The sequence below is a fragment of the Leopardus geoffroyi genome, chromosome C2 (genome assembly GCF_018350155.1).
Source record: "Leopardus geoffroyi isolate Oge1 chromosome C2, O.geoffroyi_Oge1_pat1.0, whole genome shotgun sequence".
NCBI classification, from domain to species: domain Eukaryota; kingdom Metazoa; phylum Chordata; class Mammalia; order Carnivora; family Felidae; genus Leopardus; species Leopardus geoffroyi.
In genome coordinates this window covers 135,638,592-135,653,599 of record NC_059333.1, presented here as the reverse complement: position 1 = coordinate 135,653,599, position 15,008 = coordinate 135,638,592, and the positions used below count along the sequence as shown (strand labels likewise).

Genomic DNA, 15,008 nt, shown 5'->3' with positions numbered 1-15,008 from the left:
TTGAAATGGAGATAGTCTTGAATAGAGCGTATCCATAATTAGCTGTTTGATGTTGAATGCAATTGAGTTTTCCTGTTCCAGTGAAGCAGACGATGGAAATCACTGGGGATTAACAACAGGACTATGGGATTCTTGAAATAGCAAACCTTGCCCCATTCACTGATAAACACATTTTATCAGTGAATGAAGAACTAAATTAAAACGCTCACAGTGTTCAATTTTAGCAGAATATATAGAATTGAGAAAATAAACCAGGTGTTTTCCCACTGTCTTTCCACCAACTGAGATGATGCCTGGATGTCCTGCTTCATGTTAGACAGATTTCTCCAGACTGTGAAAGGAAAGAACAACGTTTTAATAGCTGTTATTTGAGAAAAATCTTAAAGGTGGGCTCTCTTTGGCGTGGTTTAAGAGGACTCAAAAACAATTTAGAACGTTATCTTAAAAGTTAAAAAAAATGACAGTCTTACTTTGTATGGAGTCATTGTATGTTAATAATACTGTATGCTTATTAGTGTTATTAGAGCAGTAGACAGTTAATTACAGCCTTTTCTGAGACATGTTAACTGTATATTAACAGTCACGTTAAAAAAGAATGATGTACACTCTTGCATGCAAGTTGCTGCTTGCTAGACTCCTTTAACAATATTCCTTTAGAACGTATGGAGTCAGATTTTTCATCCAGAATCATCAAATTGTTTTCTACCACACTTAATTTTAAAACTTTTCACAGGATATAAAATTTTCTTCTTCTTTTTTTTTTTTTCTTTTTTTTGTCTTTCCTCCTTTCTTTGAAATTGTTACTGACTTGGTCACTTTTGCCAGTGGCATTAGAATTTGTTGTCCTTCTGCAGCTTTATATTTCCCACATTGTATTTTGAGACGCCTACATTTTCTTGTACTCTGGTGACTTTGGCCAACCAAAGCCATTAAAAGCTTCTGGAGTTGATTTAGCACCTCTTCATACTTCCTTTTGTAGAATGATTTTACTCACTGTTTCTTTAGCCAAGTTATGTTTGCTTACGATTCTCTATAACCTGATATTTAAGATACATTGGAGCAATTGATCACAGAGATACGTCTAAGCCTATTTCATGTTCCAGACATCAACCCTGGGTTTTCCTTTGGCTTCTGGCATGGCACAACAAAGGTGACCGCACTAGAATTTGAAGCTGGACTTAGCTTTACTTAGACGATGCTACCAAGTTGGTTAACTGAATTCCCTGGTTAATTTGGGTATGCAGACCTTGTAACCTTGTAATATGTAACATTTCAAAGTACACTAATATTCTCACTTTATGAATTTTTAGGTGCTGCTGTTATTTATTTCTACAAGGCATTAAAAGACCACAAAAAAGAAATTCAGTGTAAGATACATGTCTGTGTTCTATAAAACAGGAGAAACTTCATAGCATCCTTTGTCTTGTGTAGTGAGCGCTTATTAAAGATTTGCTAAACTAATATAATCAAATGGTGAATTCGGCTTGGGCCGATAATGATTTAATGGGAAAAGAGACTTTTTTCCTCTAATTTTCTGTTTTTGCTGGGGTTATCTGAACACTTAATCTACACATGTCCCAGTTTTCTGGATAATTGAATGTGTTTCTTCTTTAACTATGTGCTGTCATTGTTTGACAATAGCAGCCGGGTCTATTTTACCCTCATCATCTGACCTTCAGGATTAGGTGACGAATCCCAGTGTAGGTCCATGGTCCTTTGGTGTTGGGTGTAGTAACGAACTGTACTGAAGTCAACACAGACCTGGGTGCAGGCAGGTCACCCATGTAATGGTCTTTGTGATATCGTGTAACCAAAAATACTACAGACTGCTGGCCCATGACTGATTGACCTGACCTGTTCTTTACTAAAACGATTTTTTTTTTCCTGGATCCCATTGAGTAAATATCTGTCATAATTATTGCATGAAAAGAAAATTTTCACTGTAGCTATATACACTGTTTAAGAATATTTTAAGATTTAGGGTACTTATTTTAACAAAGATTTCACTCCATTCCTTAGAATTCATGCTAGAGTTGCAGTAGGATTGCGTTAGCCGCATCTAAAACGTTCTGAAAAGTTCTTTGAGAGTTATCTAAAAAAAGACGCCTGCTTTTTAAATTTATTTTCTTTTTGAAATGTGTATGGAGCTGTTTGCAAGCCAGTCCTCTTTAGTTCCACAAAAGGAAGTATTCCTCAAGCGGTGCACTGCTGTGTGACCTATTACATTATCATGCACATTCTGTCTCTTTAAAAACAGTCTCCTCTATTTGCCCTATTAATTGTTGATATGTTGCCATCCACGAGACAAAAATTAGAGCTGTAATTAAATAATCATGTGATGCTCCTTAGTGCCAGTGAGAGCAAACTCATTTTTCCAGGCCCTGATGGTCACTGATTATTGTATTACTACTGGCTTGCTTTATTTTTTTTAATGATTCTCTATCTGTAGATTACCTAACTACTGTCCTTCTTTTCAAAATCAAAGAAAGTAGAGAACATTCAGCCAGTTAATTGGCTAGAGGTCCTCAGGGAAGTGAGGTAGACATACCTTACTTTTTTGCTTTTGGTCACCTGGTAGGTTCTTTGGGGAGGCTACATCAGTGGTGTGGTTGCCTGCCATTTAATTTACACTGGTGTTTTGGCTGGGATGGAGGCATATGGGGAATGCCAGGAGAATTACAAAAGGAGCCGGGTATTAAAATTCAGAAATGATTAAAATTGAAATAAAAGGATGCTGCTTCTTTGCCAGTACTCTGGCAGTCATAATGACACATAGAGATTAGTTTCCACCTTCATCTTTTCCTTCTTTCTCATTTCCTCTTGTTTATTGTTGACACATTTTCCTTCTGTCTGTCTCCCGTCTCTGTATCTTTTTGCACCATTATGCATTCCTACTTCTCCCTCTTTCCTTAAGCATGGAGAAGCCTACTTAACCTTATTATAACAATAACAGAATAGGCTATTAATATTTAATATGCACATGATTAAAATTTCTCTCCCTTAAACATAGGTCAGCTGTATTATTATTAACCGGCATGTAATTTTTCATTTAAAATATTCTTATTCTGCCCTTGCTGTTTCTAAAATGTAGTCTACTTTAGTAGTGATTTAATACCTAATGTTTAGAAAACTGTGGTCGGCTAGTGAGAAAAGAACTTACCAGTCATGGATAATCAATTATGCATGAATTCAAATGTAACAGATGGAATCTGGTGAGTTAAAGTTTCTCTTTGCCTTAGTGGGTTTTTTTTTTTTTTCTTATTTGTTTGTTTGACACCTGTCTCTTACATAGAGATAAACATCTAATGTAGGGTGTGATAAATTTCCTTATATCTTTATGTTCTCTTTCAAGTGAACTTGGTTTGTTTTTTTTTTTTTTTTTTAGTTACATCTGAGGGCAGAGAATTTTTTATGTGGTCTAAAAGATGATCAGATTCTTTTCTATCACTTTATAGATGCAGAACCCGATTCTGCTTGACTTAGGAAGGGTCACTCAGCGGGCTAGTAAAGGAAAAAGCGAGACCCAAATCTCGGTTCCTTACCTTTTCTCTGCTATTCTTCCCGCTATGTCATTTTTCCTCTTTTGTAGGAGTTACACTATCTCTGGGTTTTAAACAATTTCTGATGAAAAGTGTGGTAGTTGTGTTAAATTACATAGTGTCCTCTTTTATGGTGAACAAATGTTATCTGTGAACATGTATGATGTTACAATCTATGTATATCAGATACATGTATTCATACTTGGATGTTGGCCAAACAGTTGGATTTCCCAAATCTATTGAGAATGTCCCAAGATTTGGTTTATATCCTAAACTGTGGCATGTGCTGGCCGCGAAGATGCCTTTTCATTTGCTTGCAGTATTGTAAATGCTTAGTGACAAAACCCCTTTGTGCAGAGTGAACTCAGAAGTTATTTTTGAGAGCCTTGTTACTTCCATGGAGAGAGAAGTTTAATCTTCATTAAATATAATTTGAATATGTGTTTTTTTTTCCAGTGGTAGAAATAACAGAATAGTGGGTATTGTCCATTTTTAAAGCAGTGCAGTCTCAAAACAGTTATAAGCTGGTCCCCATCAAAATTTTTCATAAGTATGCTGTTTGTTTGTCTCCCAAGGGTGTGTGTGTGTGTGTGTGTGTGTGTGTGTGTGTGTGTATATAAAACACAAATGAAAATAGTCTTTACAGAATAAATAAAAATAAATGATTAAAAAATAGCCTCCAGGCTCACTAGTTCTGTGTTTAAAGTTATGCTGTAGCATTATTTATCAACTTTTTGCTTCGTATCAGCTGGAAATTTGCATGTATATTTATAGTCCATTTAGTTATCTAATGAATTAAATTCCACAATCAACACACGAGTTAAGCAAGAGGCAACTACAAAATAGGTAACTGGATGTGCCCTCGCAATAGCTGTACTGTGCAACTATTTTTAAGTATTTTATTTATGATTTTATACATAATAAACATGTCATTTTAATTTGGCTTCACTGTGTATTCATATTTCCCTAGTCATGCATCCATCAGAAAAATACCTATGTGTAGGTATGAACTGCAGTAAGATCTAAGTTTTACATGAATTTCTAATACATTAAAAATCCCATCATTAATATAAAAATCCCTAATATAAAATCAGAACAGATGATAGGAAACAGAATATAGGACAATATTTTAGAGAAAAAGATGATATTATGTATTATTGCATGCAGAGGTCAGTACTTTAATCCTAATTAGTATCACTAAAAAGTGACTGATAGAATTAAATTTGAAAGCCTTCTGGGCTCTTTATAACCAAAAGGTTCTTTTCTTTTATTTAAAAAAAAAAATAGAATCTAAAGTCTTTATACAGAGACAGTTTACAAATTATTACATTGACTGCATTTATACTGTTGCCATACATGTGTGACTGTGCATGCAAGTGTTCAACACTCTTAAGTGCTCTTTAATTGGGATCAGCTAGTATTTCATGAGTATAGTTCATTTTTATTCATTTGAAAACATCCAAAAAGAGTTTTTGGGCTTACAGTACTCTTACTTGTTTGGTTTTGTCTATGTTTCTTTCTCTGCTGTTGCTAACGTGCCATCGTATAGAATAAAATCTGAAAAGAGAACCATTTTCTTGCATCAGAGGACCATCAAATTACCTACTTCGGGTGGGATCTTGGTCTCTAATTACCAATCCATGTTAATTATCCTTGGGTCAGGTATTCATCATATGAATTAATTATCGAGCATAGACTGGACTGTGGCTGTTGGCGGGTAAGGACAAAGCAGTGGAAGGTTGGCAGTGAGGGGAGGTCTGTTCGATAGGTTGTAGCTCATTGGTTTTCTGCGTGGCATGATACTTTGATGATAATACATATCTGCCAATTTCAGGAATATATGTTTTCCTTTAGTTTTTTGTTTTTATTTTGTTGGAGTAAAAGATATATAACACAAATATTCCATCTTGACAGTCGTTAAGTGTACAATTCAGTGGCATTAATTACATCCACACTCCTGTGCAACCATCACCACAGTCTGCTTCCAAATCTTCTCCCTCGTCCCAAAGAGAATGCACTTTAGTTTTTCTATTAAACTTCGCCTTTGCTGCTGCAACAAATTTCAAGCGTTATAGCGGTATTTAGTCATTGTCCAGGTGTGATGCAGTTGTTCCTGGTTTTCTTTCCTGATGGACAGCCCCTCTCCAGTGCCCTGTGGCAGTGGGAATGGCAGGACAGTATCAGATGTTGCCTTTGGCTGATACTCCCAGAAGCAATCTGGACAACGATTCAGGTCCATTGTAACCTCAAACTGTTCCTCCCTCCAATTAAACCAGGAAACACGAGCAATAACATTCACCTCACTAAGAAGATTTGGTTGATATGTCTTGGCTGAAGGTTGATTGGGAACGGTTGCTATTTGACTTCACTGGAATTACAATCCCTTGACCTTCCCGAGGGTACTGCAGGGGCTGTGACGCCCCGCCACTAGCTCCTTGGCAGGGACAACGCGAATCCTTTGGTTCTGCTTAAGTGCAGGACTTAGTCTGGAAGCAAGCAGAACAGTTTTCAGCTGTTCAAGGGGAAACCCACTCAAGGTTGAAGTTTTCAGGGAGAAAAATTCATGCTCATCTATGTTGAAAAGGACTTAGAGGAAACTGGGATGGTTCTGGCTCCAGTAAATAATAGACTGGTTTTCGAGTTTAACTTCCACGTGTAATTTTGTGGTTAGTCACTTATGTCTCTAATGATAAATCATATACCTGCACAGGATTTCTGGCACCTCAGTAAATCTCAGGCAAGTGCCCAAATGCTAATTTATCCTGGTTCCTCAAACACCATGACTGTTTCACCCAATCAGTGGTCTAACAGCTTGCGCCCACCTTTTTTTGTTTGAAACAAGTAGCTTGCCTGCACATACATTCCCTAAATTGGGGGGCAAGTGCTGGCTCCTAGAACAGCCTTGACTTTTCCAAGTGACCTGAGGATTGGGTTGAAAACTTCACTTTGAAGATGTCCTAGCAGGTTTATTTGACTTCCTATCTCCAAAACATTACCTTATCCAGCGAATGCCAAAGCTGGCTATACACGGGAATCACCTTGAGGAGCTCTAAACAACCAAATGCCTGGCTCCCACTCTCAGCCATTCTGATTTTTTTTTGCAGTGGGGTGCAGCCTGGCCATCTGGATTGTTGAAGGAGCTCCTTAGGTCATGTTAATGTGCAGCAAATTTGGGAAGCCACTGAGCTAACTTCTGATCCTGGCACCTGGCTTTACCTCCTGAGTTTGCAAGAATCTTCCTAAGATTCTTCTGAGTACTCTCTCTTAAGAACAGTTCTTGGATTCCTTTTCCTGTAATGACACTGTGAGAGACTCCAGGAATACAGACCCAAGTAGACCCTCAGAATGCTTAACGACTTGCAGTTCGGAGGAGCAGACAGGTAGAAACAGAATGTTGCACTGAAGGACGGGTAGTGTGCCGGAACATCAAAGGAAAAAAACTAACAGCTGGAAAGAGGTTTCAGACAGAAGCGATGCGATCAAGCTGGCAGAAGGGAGGTCCCCAGGTGAGAAGGGGGAGGAAGGGCACTCCAGAAGCAATGGGAGAATGAGGTAACCTGAAACTGTAAGTACTTTGGTGGTGATATCAACACTGGAGGACTCCACAGCAATGACAAGAATCCCCCTCCCTACTCAATTTTGGATGTGAGTCTAGATAGAGATACCAATCTTGATGGAATTATTACCGTGGAGCCTTGTCAAGGTTATGATCCATACCGGCATCTATGAAAGGAAAGGTAGCTTTAAAAAATTTGTGTTCGATCAATTCTTGCTAAGAAAGGTAGTATTTCTGGGTAAAAGGCCCAGATATCCTGTCAAGCTCTAGAAGCCATCTACAATGGCTGTTCATTTCCCTTATCCAGCACTCCCCAAACTGGCTTAAGCATTGTCTTTTCTTTGCTCAGTTTTAATAATGACCCTTGTCTATTAAGACCATAGCCCAAGCTACCAGTGGGTATTTACATCTGCCCCAAGGTAATCAGGAAATAACTTTTGATCACTATCAGTCTGGCTATAACTGAAACCTCACTTATTAGGGAAAAAACAAAAACAAAAAACCTTAAGCCCCATGTTTAGAGTTCATTATCATTTCTCTTGTATCTCTCCTGAAACATAGTCAAGCCTTTTGCTATTGTTTCCTGCAGTACACCATTATTTGTTTGGTATCTGGAAGCCCTCCCAGTTTGAGTAGGTATCTACTTTAAAGCTTCCAAAAGAGCCATTTCTAATGGCAACTATGCTTATTTAATTCTGGGGTGGGAATGAGGGTGGGAAATGACTGTGGTTTTTAACTTCACCTGTGAGCTATTTAAATGTACATGGAAAGCAGCATTTGGGGTAAATGCATATTATTCCAAATGTACTACAGGACCCTTTCAGACATGCCTAGAAAGTTGTCTTAAATTTGTGTGCAGCGGCACACAAGCCTCATTTCCATGCAACTTTATAGATCTATGGGCTAATTCTAAAATGGAAAATGATTTCAATTTGGACATCATTATAATGTCTGAAAGCCATTCAGCACCTCTAAGACTCTTCCTGGCTAGGTCTTGGATTTACTTCGCTGTCTTTTATAGAAATTCTCTAGATAAGTGCTGTCCAAGAGAACTTTCTGCAGGGGTGGAAGTCTTCTGTAAACTACATTGCCCAGCACAATGGCCACTAGCCACGTGAGGCTATTGAACATTTGAATCGTGACTGAGGATCTCAATTGTAAATTTTATTTAATTTCAGTGAATTCAAATATAAATGTTGTAGCCACTTTCCCCACAGTTCCCTCCTCCTCACTTCTGCGAACTCTAAAAGGAACTGTCATTGCATTTAGCAGGGGAGGCTGGTGGCAGGTGACACTGTGAGCTTTTTGCTCTCAATTATTTATTCATAATGTAAATACTGCAAGGACAGTGTATGAATTCCTGGTAATATGGCAATGGGCAAGACCGTCTCTGCTCTCATAAGGCTTACAGTCTGGTATGCAAAACATTTTTTAAGTCAATAATTGTTAATTGATTAAGACTGCAATGACTTTCAGAAAGGAGCAATGCAAGAAGCTTTGAGAAATGGAGGCCATACCTTCTTGTGAGACTAGTAAGAAAGCTCAGTCGGAGTTCCATTTATTCACCAAGCAAGAAGAGCGTGACCTCCCCTTCCCCAAGTTCAAGGCTGGACCCCAGGCTCAGAGTAGGGCAGCTAACATGTGTCATACCATGACCTCCAAAGATGTGAGGTCTGTTTGATTGAGCTGCCTGCATCCGCATACTGCAAACTTCTGAACTTGACCAAGTAGATTCTCTCCTAAATTGTGCAGTTGTGATGATGTCAGTCACAGATAAGATGTGAGAAGAAGGGTGCAAATGTTTACAGGATATTGCATTTCCTCTCCAATATATGTTTTGACAAAGTTGTGTGAGTTCCAGCCCCAGCTTTTTCCTCTCTGCTCTTACAAATTTGTATTTGGTCCATTCAAGAAACGATGTGGAAATCAGTCCTGACATTTCAGACAGACAAAATGAGACACATGACAGCAAAACATATGGCTCCAATAGACATCCTTATATGGCCAACACAGACCATATTCCCAGAAATTCATATATGGAAAACACCACCTGCAGCTAAAGCCAAAAAACAAAGAGTTGACACGATAAAAAGAGCAATATGCTACGTAAATTGTGCTGCTCTAAGAGTGTAGCGAGATAGCCAACTGTATTTGAATTTAAAAAGATGAGAAAACAAAACAAAACATGTCCTTAGAAAGTGCTATGGTGGTAAGCATTGCTTTGCTAACAGTCACTGGTGGAGTTGCCATATCTTAAAAGCGTTCAGATTCTAAATGCTTTCTCTGTTTATTACAAATGTATGTGCTATTCAGAACTCTGAATGTGTTTTAATGCTTTCGGATATCTGCCTGCATATTTATCTTAATATGGTGCCATCTGAAATATGCACTAGTCCTTTCATTATTAAGTTTTTTTTTTTTTAAATCTTGTGTATCTTTTACAATATTGTATCTTTGCTACCTTTGTGTAGCCAGTTTGAATGCCTTCTCATGTGATAAAAAAAAAGATGCACTGTGTTTTAACCATATATCCACATCTTAAATAATAGTTCATGTATTTGACTTGTGATCTTTCATGTTCCTGAGGTTTTATATTTTGAGAGCTTAATTTATAAAGTTTACTTTAACTTTTTTTTTTTGCAATACTTGCATCTTTATTGACAAATATTAGATGCCTGTATGGAATAAATTGATGTTTTCCCCCCCCCTCCACCATAATTGTTTATCCTCACCTACGCCTAGGAAGGTGGTATTTTCCTAATTATATTTTTTTCTTCTTTATTTCAACCTGGGTTTACACTGGCCAACGCTCAGTGGTTATAATGAGTATTCTAAAGAGGGAGAGAATATATAGTAAGTAGCTCATTAACGTACTATATACCATTGGAGGGCATAAGCTTTTTTGTGTCATTTTACTTATGTCATTTCTTATACAGTTCTGAAATAAAGAATGTACTTGAGGGAAAATTAGTATATATATATGTCATTAATATATGCATAATGATACTATATCAGTATTCTTTGTAACGAAGTCATTGTTAGATGTCACTATCCTCATTCATTTTATCATTTTCCAAGGCCATGTCCATCTTTATTACACACTTAGGTTGTGTTTGAGAATTAGCTTGTAATTCCTAGTTAAAAGGTGCTATTCAGATTTAAAGACCGCTATTTTAATTCCCACATTACATTAGTATTGGCCAAATCATTAGGAGACTAAGGCAATCAGGATCTTTTTGTCTTATTTACTTGTGTAAATGATAGGATAAACATATTTATAGTATTTTATTCCATTGTGTCCTAATGTTTTCAGTAACCCTTTTTTAGTCTTTTCTCTGCTCAAATTTTGTATTCCAACAACTTTCATTCCCTTTTTTCTTTTTTTTTTTCTAAAAATATTTAACTTGAGGTGAAGTTGCATGGATAAATTTTGTTTTGTAGTCCATTATAATTTTTCTGTTTTTTAAAATTTTGCTCCCCTGGAAGTTTGCACAGCGTGATACTAGAATGCACTGTTCCTGCTGAAATCCAAGCAGGTTTCAGGGAAACATGTCAGGCATCACCAGGTTGAAGCAACTATTAAAATCTACATCTTGGAAATTCCTAATTTAAACTATCATTGCAAAAATCATTGTCATAGAGATAATTGATGATAACCGGTTATCTTTGTTTTTCTTTTAAATATCTTTCTGAAATAAGCTTAAGCTCTTCCATCCACAATACCAACTCAGACACCAGTGCTACATTTTTGCCACGTTTGTATTTTTCCTTACTGATTGTATTTCTTACTTCAATTACAAAATCCTCCTCCATATTTCCCCACCTTTCAGCTTTTAAAAATGTGACATCATGTGGGCTTTTTTGGTAAAGATTGCCTTATATTTATTTTCTTGCTTTCAATGTTGTGTTTTGTGTTTTATTATTACATGTTCTTCCTTTTGCTCAAGGCTTGGGTTTATATGTGCCAAGATTCACGGTTGCCTTCCTCGATTTTGACTAACCTTTCCGGTTTGTGGGTGAAACTTGGGTGCCATTAGAGTGATATATTTTCATTGTGTTTCTCCTAAACTTGTTCTCCCCAGGAGGCCATTATTTCCTATACTTTATCTTCTGCTTTACCTTCTGCTTTTCTTAGATTTCTAATGTAAACAGTGTCTCTAAGAGTGTATTGGTAGCTTTAAAGAGCTTAATTTGCATATTTCCCTCTTATCTCAGTACTTGTGCTAACTTGTTGCTTTTTTTATGTGTAACAAAATGTTTATCTGACCCATTTTTCTCTTTTCCCTACTAGTGTACTCTGAAAAATAATTCTTACAACATTTTTGGTTTTGTTTAATGATTAACTGCCTTCAGGGTTCTAAGATGTTAGTATTGAAACCCAAGCGATAAACGCTGCATCTCTGTTTTGAATGAGATGGTAATGTTCTTCATTTTTATAGGAACTATATTTAATAGATTATCTAAATAAGAGGATCATACTTCTGTGCTAATGACCATTAATCTAACTGGGTAATTTACCCTAGATTACACAAGTATTTATTGCTACGACAGATGTATTTACGCATCCAAACTTTTCTTTTACTCGTCGTGAATTAATTTAAGAACGGTGGCATCTTCTCCTTTGTGATAACAAGTCAGATCTCTTCCAAGTGACCCAAATTGTGGCTCAGCCTCTATGGGCCACGTATTTCTTCCTCCAACGTGTTTTATGGCTCAGAAGTGAGGGAGTTTTGAACCTACCCCTGACTAGATACAGAACGCTCTTACTCATCTTTTTTTTTTTTTTTTTTTTTTTAATGTTGGCTCTCAATAGTTTGGGATTCATCCTCCTTTGAGGATAAATATTCGCGAGAGCTTTCTTTTCAAGGCTCCCGGCCTTTATTCCTGTGCAAACGTTTCTGCACCCTCCGCGCTTCTCCGCAGAGATCTACCTCCAATTGTCTGTCCCCTTCAGCCACTTCTGAAGTCCCCCTACCTCTGTACTCTGTGCCCGTCACCTGTACGCCCGAGCCCCTCTCCCGCGGGGCCTTTGCGCCCTCCCCGCCTCGCCTGTCCCGCGGGTGCCCGCCCGCAACGCTCCCGACCTACTCCCTTCTGAGGCTTTTGCGCGCGTGGGTGGTTGGTTAGTTTCCCCCTGGCGCCCTCCCCCCCCCCCCGCCCTGGCCCTCGCCCCCTCCTCCCCTGCACTTTCTCCCCCCCACCCCCCGCCGCCCCCCGCCAGTCGTGCCCCTCCTCCCGCCCCGCTCACTCTCGCACACCTGCCCCTGCCGCCCGCGCGCCGCGCGCTCCCCTCCCCGCCGAGGCGGCCGCTGCCAGGGAAGCCCCCTCTCCCCTCCCCTCCGCGCCCTCCCCGGCGCGCCTGGCGGCGGCCGGCGCTAGCCCTCGCGCGGCGCCCTGTTATTCTGGGTATTGTGTGTAATAAATGTCGGGCCGCCTCACTCTAATCAAGCTCATTACAAATTCTTGCGCGCCCTGGGCCGGAAATCGTGCGCTCCCCCACCCCCCCCACCCCTTCCCTCACTCATTCACTAGTTACTTGTCTTTCTGCTTTTTAACTCGCCGCCCCCGCCCCCTCCCCCAATCCCGGCCCTCCAGCCCGGGTTTTAATCCCCATCCCTTTTCCGCCTTCTCCTTGCACCCTGCCCCCCCCCCCCCCGCCGCCTTCCTCCTCCGCTCCGCACCCCCTTCCTCCTCCTCTCCCTCCCCCCTCCGCCGCCGCCGCCGCCACTTTCTCGCTCGCTCCCGCTCCCCGGACGCGGCGGATGAGCCGGCCCCGCTGGGGAAGGGCTCGGGGCGGCGGCGGGCGGCCGGGAGGAGGCTGCGTGCTCGGGGCTGGGGCTGCGAGCGGGGTGATTTTGTATTAAAATGAGGAGGAGGAAGAAGCGGCAGCCACAGCGGCGGCGGCGGCAGCAGCGGCAGCAGCAGCGGCGGCAGGAGCAGCGGCGTAGAGGGCTGCAGCCCGGGCGGACGCGCGGAGCCGAGCTGGGCACGGCGGCGGCGGCGACAGCGGCCGGGATGAGTCAACTAATAATTTAATGGGGGCAGAGACGGCAGCGCGGGGGAGAGCGAGCGAGCGAGAGCGAGAGCGAGCGAGAGAGAGAGCAGCAGCCCCGTCCGGGGACTCGCGCTCACACGCACGCACACACACAAACACACACACACACACACCTCTCCCTGTGCCACCCAGCAACAACCGGCCTCGTCACAACAACAGCAACAGCCGCCCTCTAGCCCGGCCCGGGGACCGAGCCTGAAGCCGGGGCGACTCCAAGGGACGCTTCCCACCCCTCCTCTTGCATTTCGGGAAACTCCTCATCAGTTTTGTTGGGGTTTCTGGGCTTCTTTTTCCCCCCTAAGTCCCAGTGCCATTGTGGTGCTCGTTGTTTACCTCGGACTCGGGCTGAGTGAGAGCTCGGCGACTTTTTGGGGGGAGGGGGCGGGGAGTTCGTCGCTGCCGAGGCGGTGGAGGTGGCTGGGGGGGTGCCTTCAGATTCCCTCCCCCTCCCCCCAGACCCTCTTTTTCTCTCTCTCTCTCTCTCTCTACTCACTCGGCTCCCCAGGCGCTCGCAGCCCCGCGTCAATGGGCTGGGAGAGGGTCCTCGGGGCTGCTATCAGCGAGGGCCGAGTCAAAAGTGGCATTTCAGTGCCTTTCCGGGGCTCTTTCCGCGACCTTCTGCCTCCCACCCTCGCTGTTCCCCGGTAGATGCCCTCCTTGGGGGTGCGAGGCTGTGGGAAGAAAGTTTAAGGTTTGTTAATAACCAGTCGAAATTGTTGGGGAGGGGGTGGGGGCCGTTGGAAGGGAGGCGAGGTGGCCTTCCCCTCCCCGCGTTCTCCGGGGTTATTGGAAAATAATACTGCAAGTGACAGCCAGAAGTAGACTTTCTGTCCTCACACCCAAGAACCAGAGCGAGCGGGAGGGAGGGAGGGAGGGGAGCGAGGGGACCTTTTTTTTTTTTTTTTTTTTTTTCCTTTTTGGAGACCTTGTCCGCAGTGGGTTTTGTTTTTTTTTTTTTTTTTTTTTCTTTCCTTTTTAAGAGAATCCTCAGTCACCACCTCGCCTCCCCAGCACCACCACAGTGCACGGCTCATAACGGGTTTTGCTTTGTTTTTACGATTTTCCCCCCAACGAATCACTTGTCAGATCAATTTTATCTTCCCCCTCCTCCCTACTTCCCACTCTCCCCTCCTCCCCCATCGAAAACCCCGTTCTCCGAGGTTAGACATTTTACAAACCATATATGTTGTTTTTCGAATTCTGATTTTTTTTTTTAACCCCCCTCTCCCATGGCTACTCTTCTAGACGTTTATTTCTGCCCTTCCCCCGCTTAGGGGGGCGGGGGTAGGGGAAGAGAAAATAATACAATTTCAGGGGAAGTCGCCTTCAGGTCTGCTGCTTTTTTTTTTTTTTTTTTTTTTTTTTTTTTAATTAAAAAAAAAAAGGACATAGAAAACATCAGTCTTGAACTTCTCTTCAAGAACCCGGGCTGCAAAGGAAATCTCCTTTGTTTTTGTTATTTATATGCTGTCAAGTTTTGAAGTGGTGAGTTTCAGGTCGGTTTTGCTAATTTCACTCAGTAAAACTGCAGTGTTTCTGTTTCTAGATAGTACTTTGCTTCTTTGTCTCTTTAAAAGGTCACAGTGAAAGCTTGGCCTGGATCGTGCCGGCCATATGGAATGGATAAGGGCACAATCTCTTAAAATGTGATTATGGGGTTCTGTGGGGGCAAGTGAGGTGATCCAGCAAGGAACTGGTTGAAAAAGATCCCACGTTGCAAAAAATAGGTTCTGGAAACCAGAATTTTGTGCTTTTCTTTTTTCCTTTTAGAGGAAATGATAGCAGTGTCTGAGTTCACGGTTTAATTCAGTAATGATCACATATAGACTTGTTTTAGAGAGAGGGAAACGGGATTTCG

The 15,008-nt window shown here is 41.4% G+C and overlaps 1 protein-coding gene across 11 annotated transcripts in view; it reads left to right on the top strand.

The window, feature by feature from the left end:
• SATB1 (SATB homeobox 1) overlaps positions 1–15,008 on the top strand; it is a 101,497-nt gene that overhangs the window by 7,155 nt on the left and 79,334 nt on the right. For 4 of the 11 annotated variants that reach the window (XM_045503752.1, XM_045503749.1, XM_045503748.1 and 1 more), the window contains exon 1: positions 14,071–14,635. The exons of 5 other annotated variants lie outside the window; for them this stretch is intronic. The gene's annotated coding sequence lies outside the window, so the exon portion shown is untranslated. Of the gene's footprint in view, positions 1–12,795; positions 13,842–14,070; positions 14,647–15,008 lie in introns of those variants that run through there. 2 more of the 11 variants (XM_045503742.1, XM_045503744.1) reach the window with 2 other exon arrangements.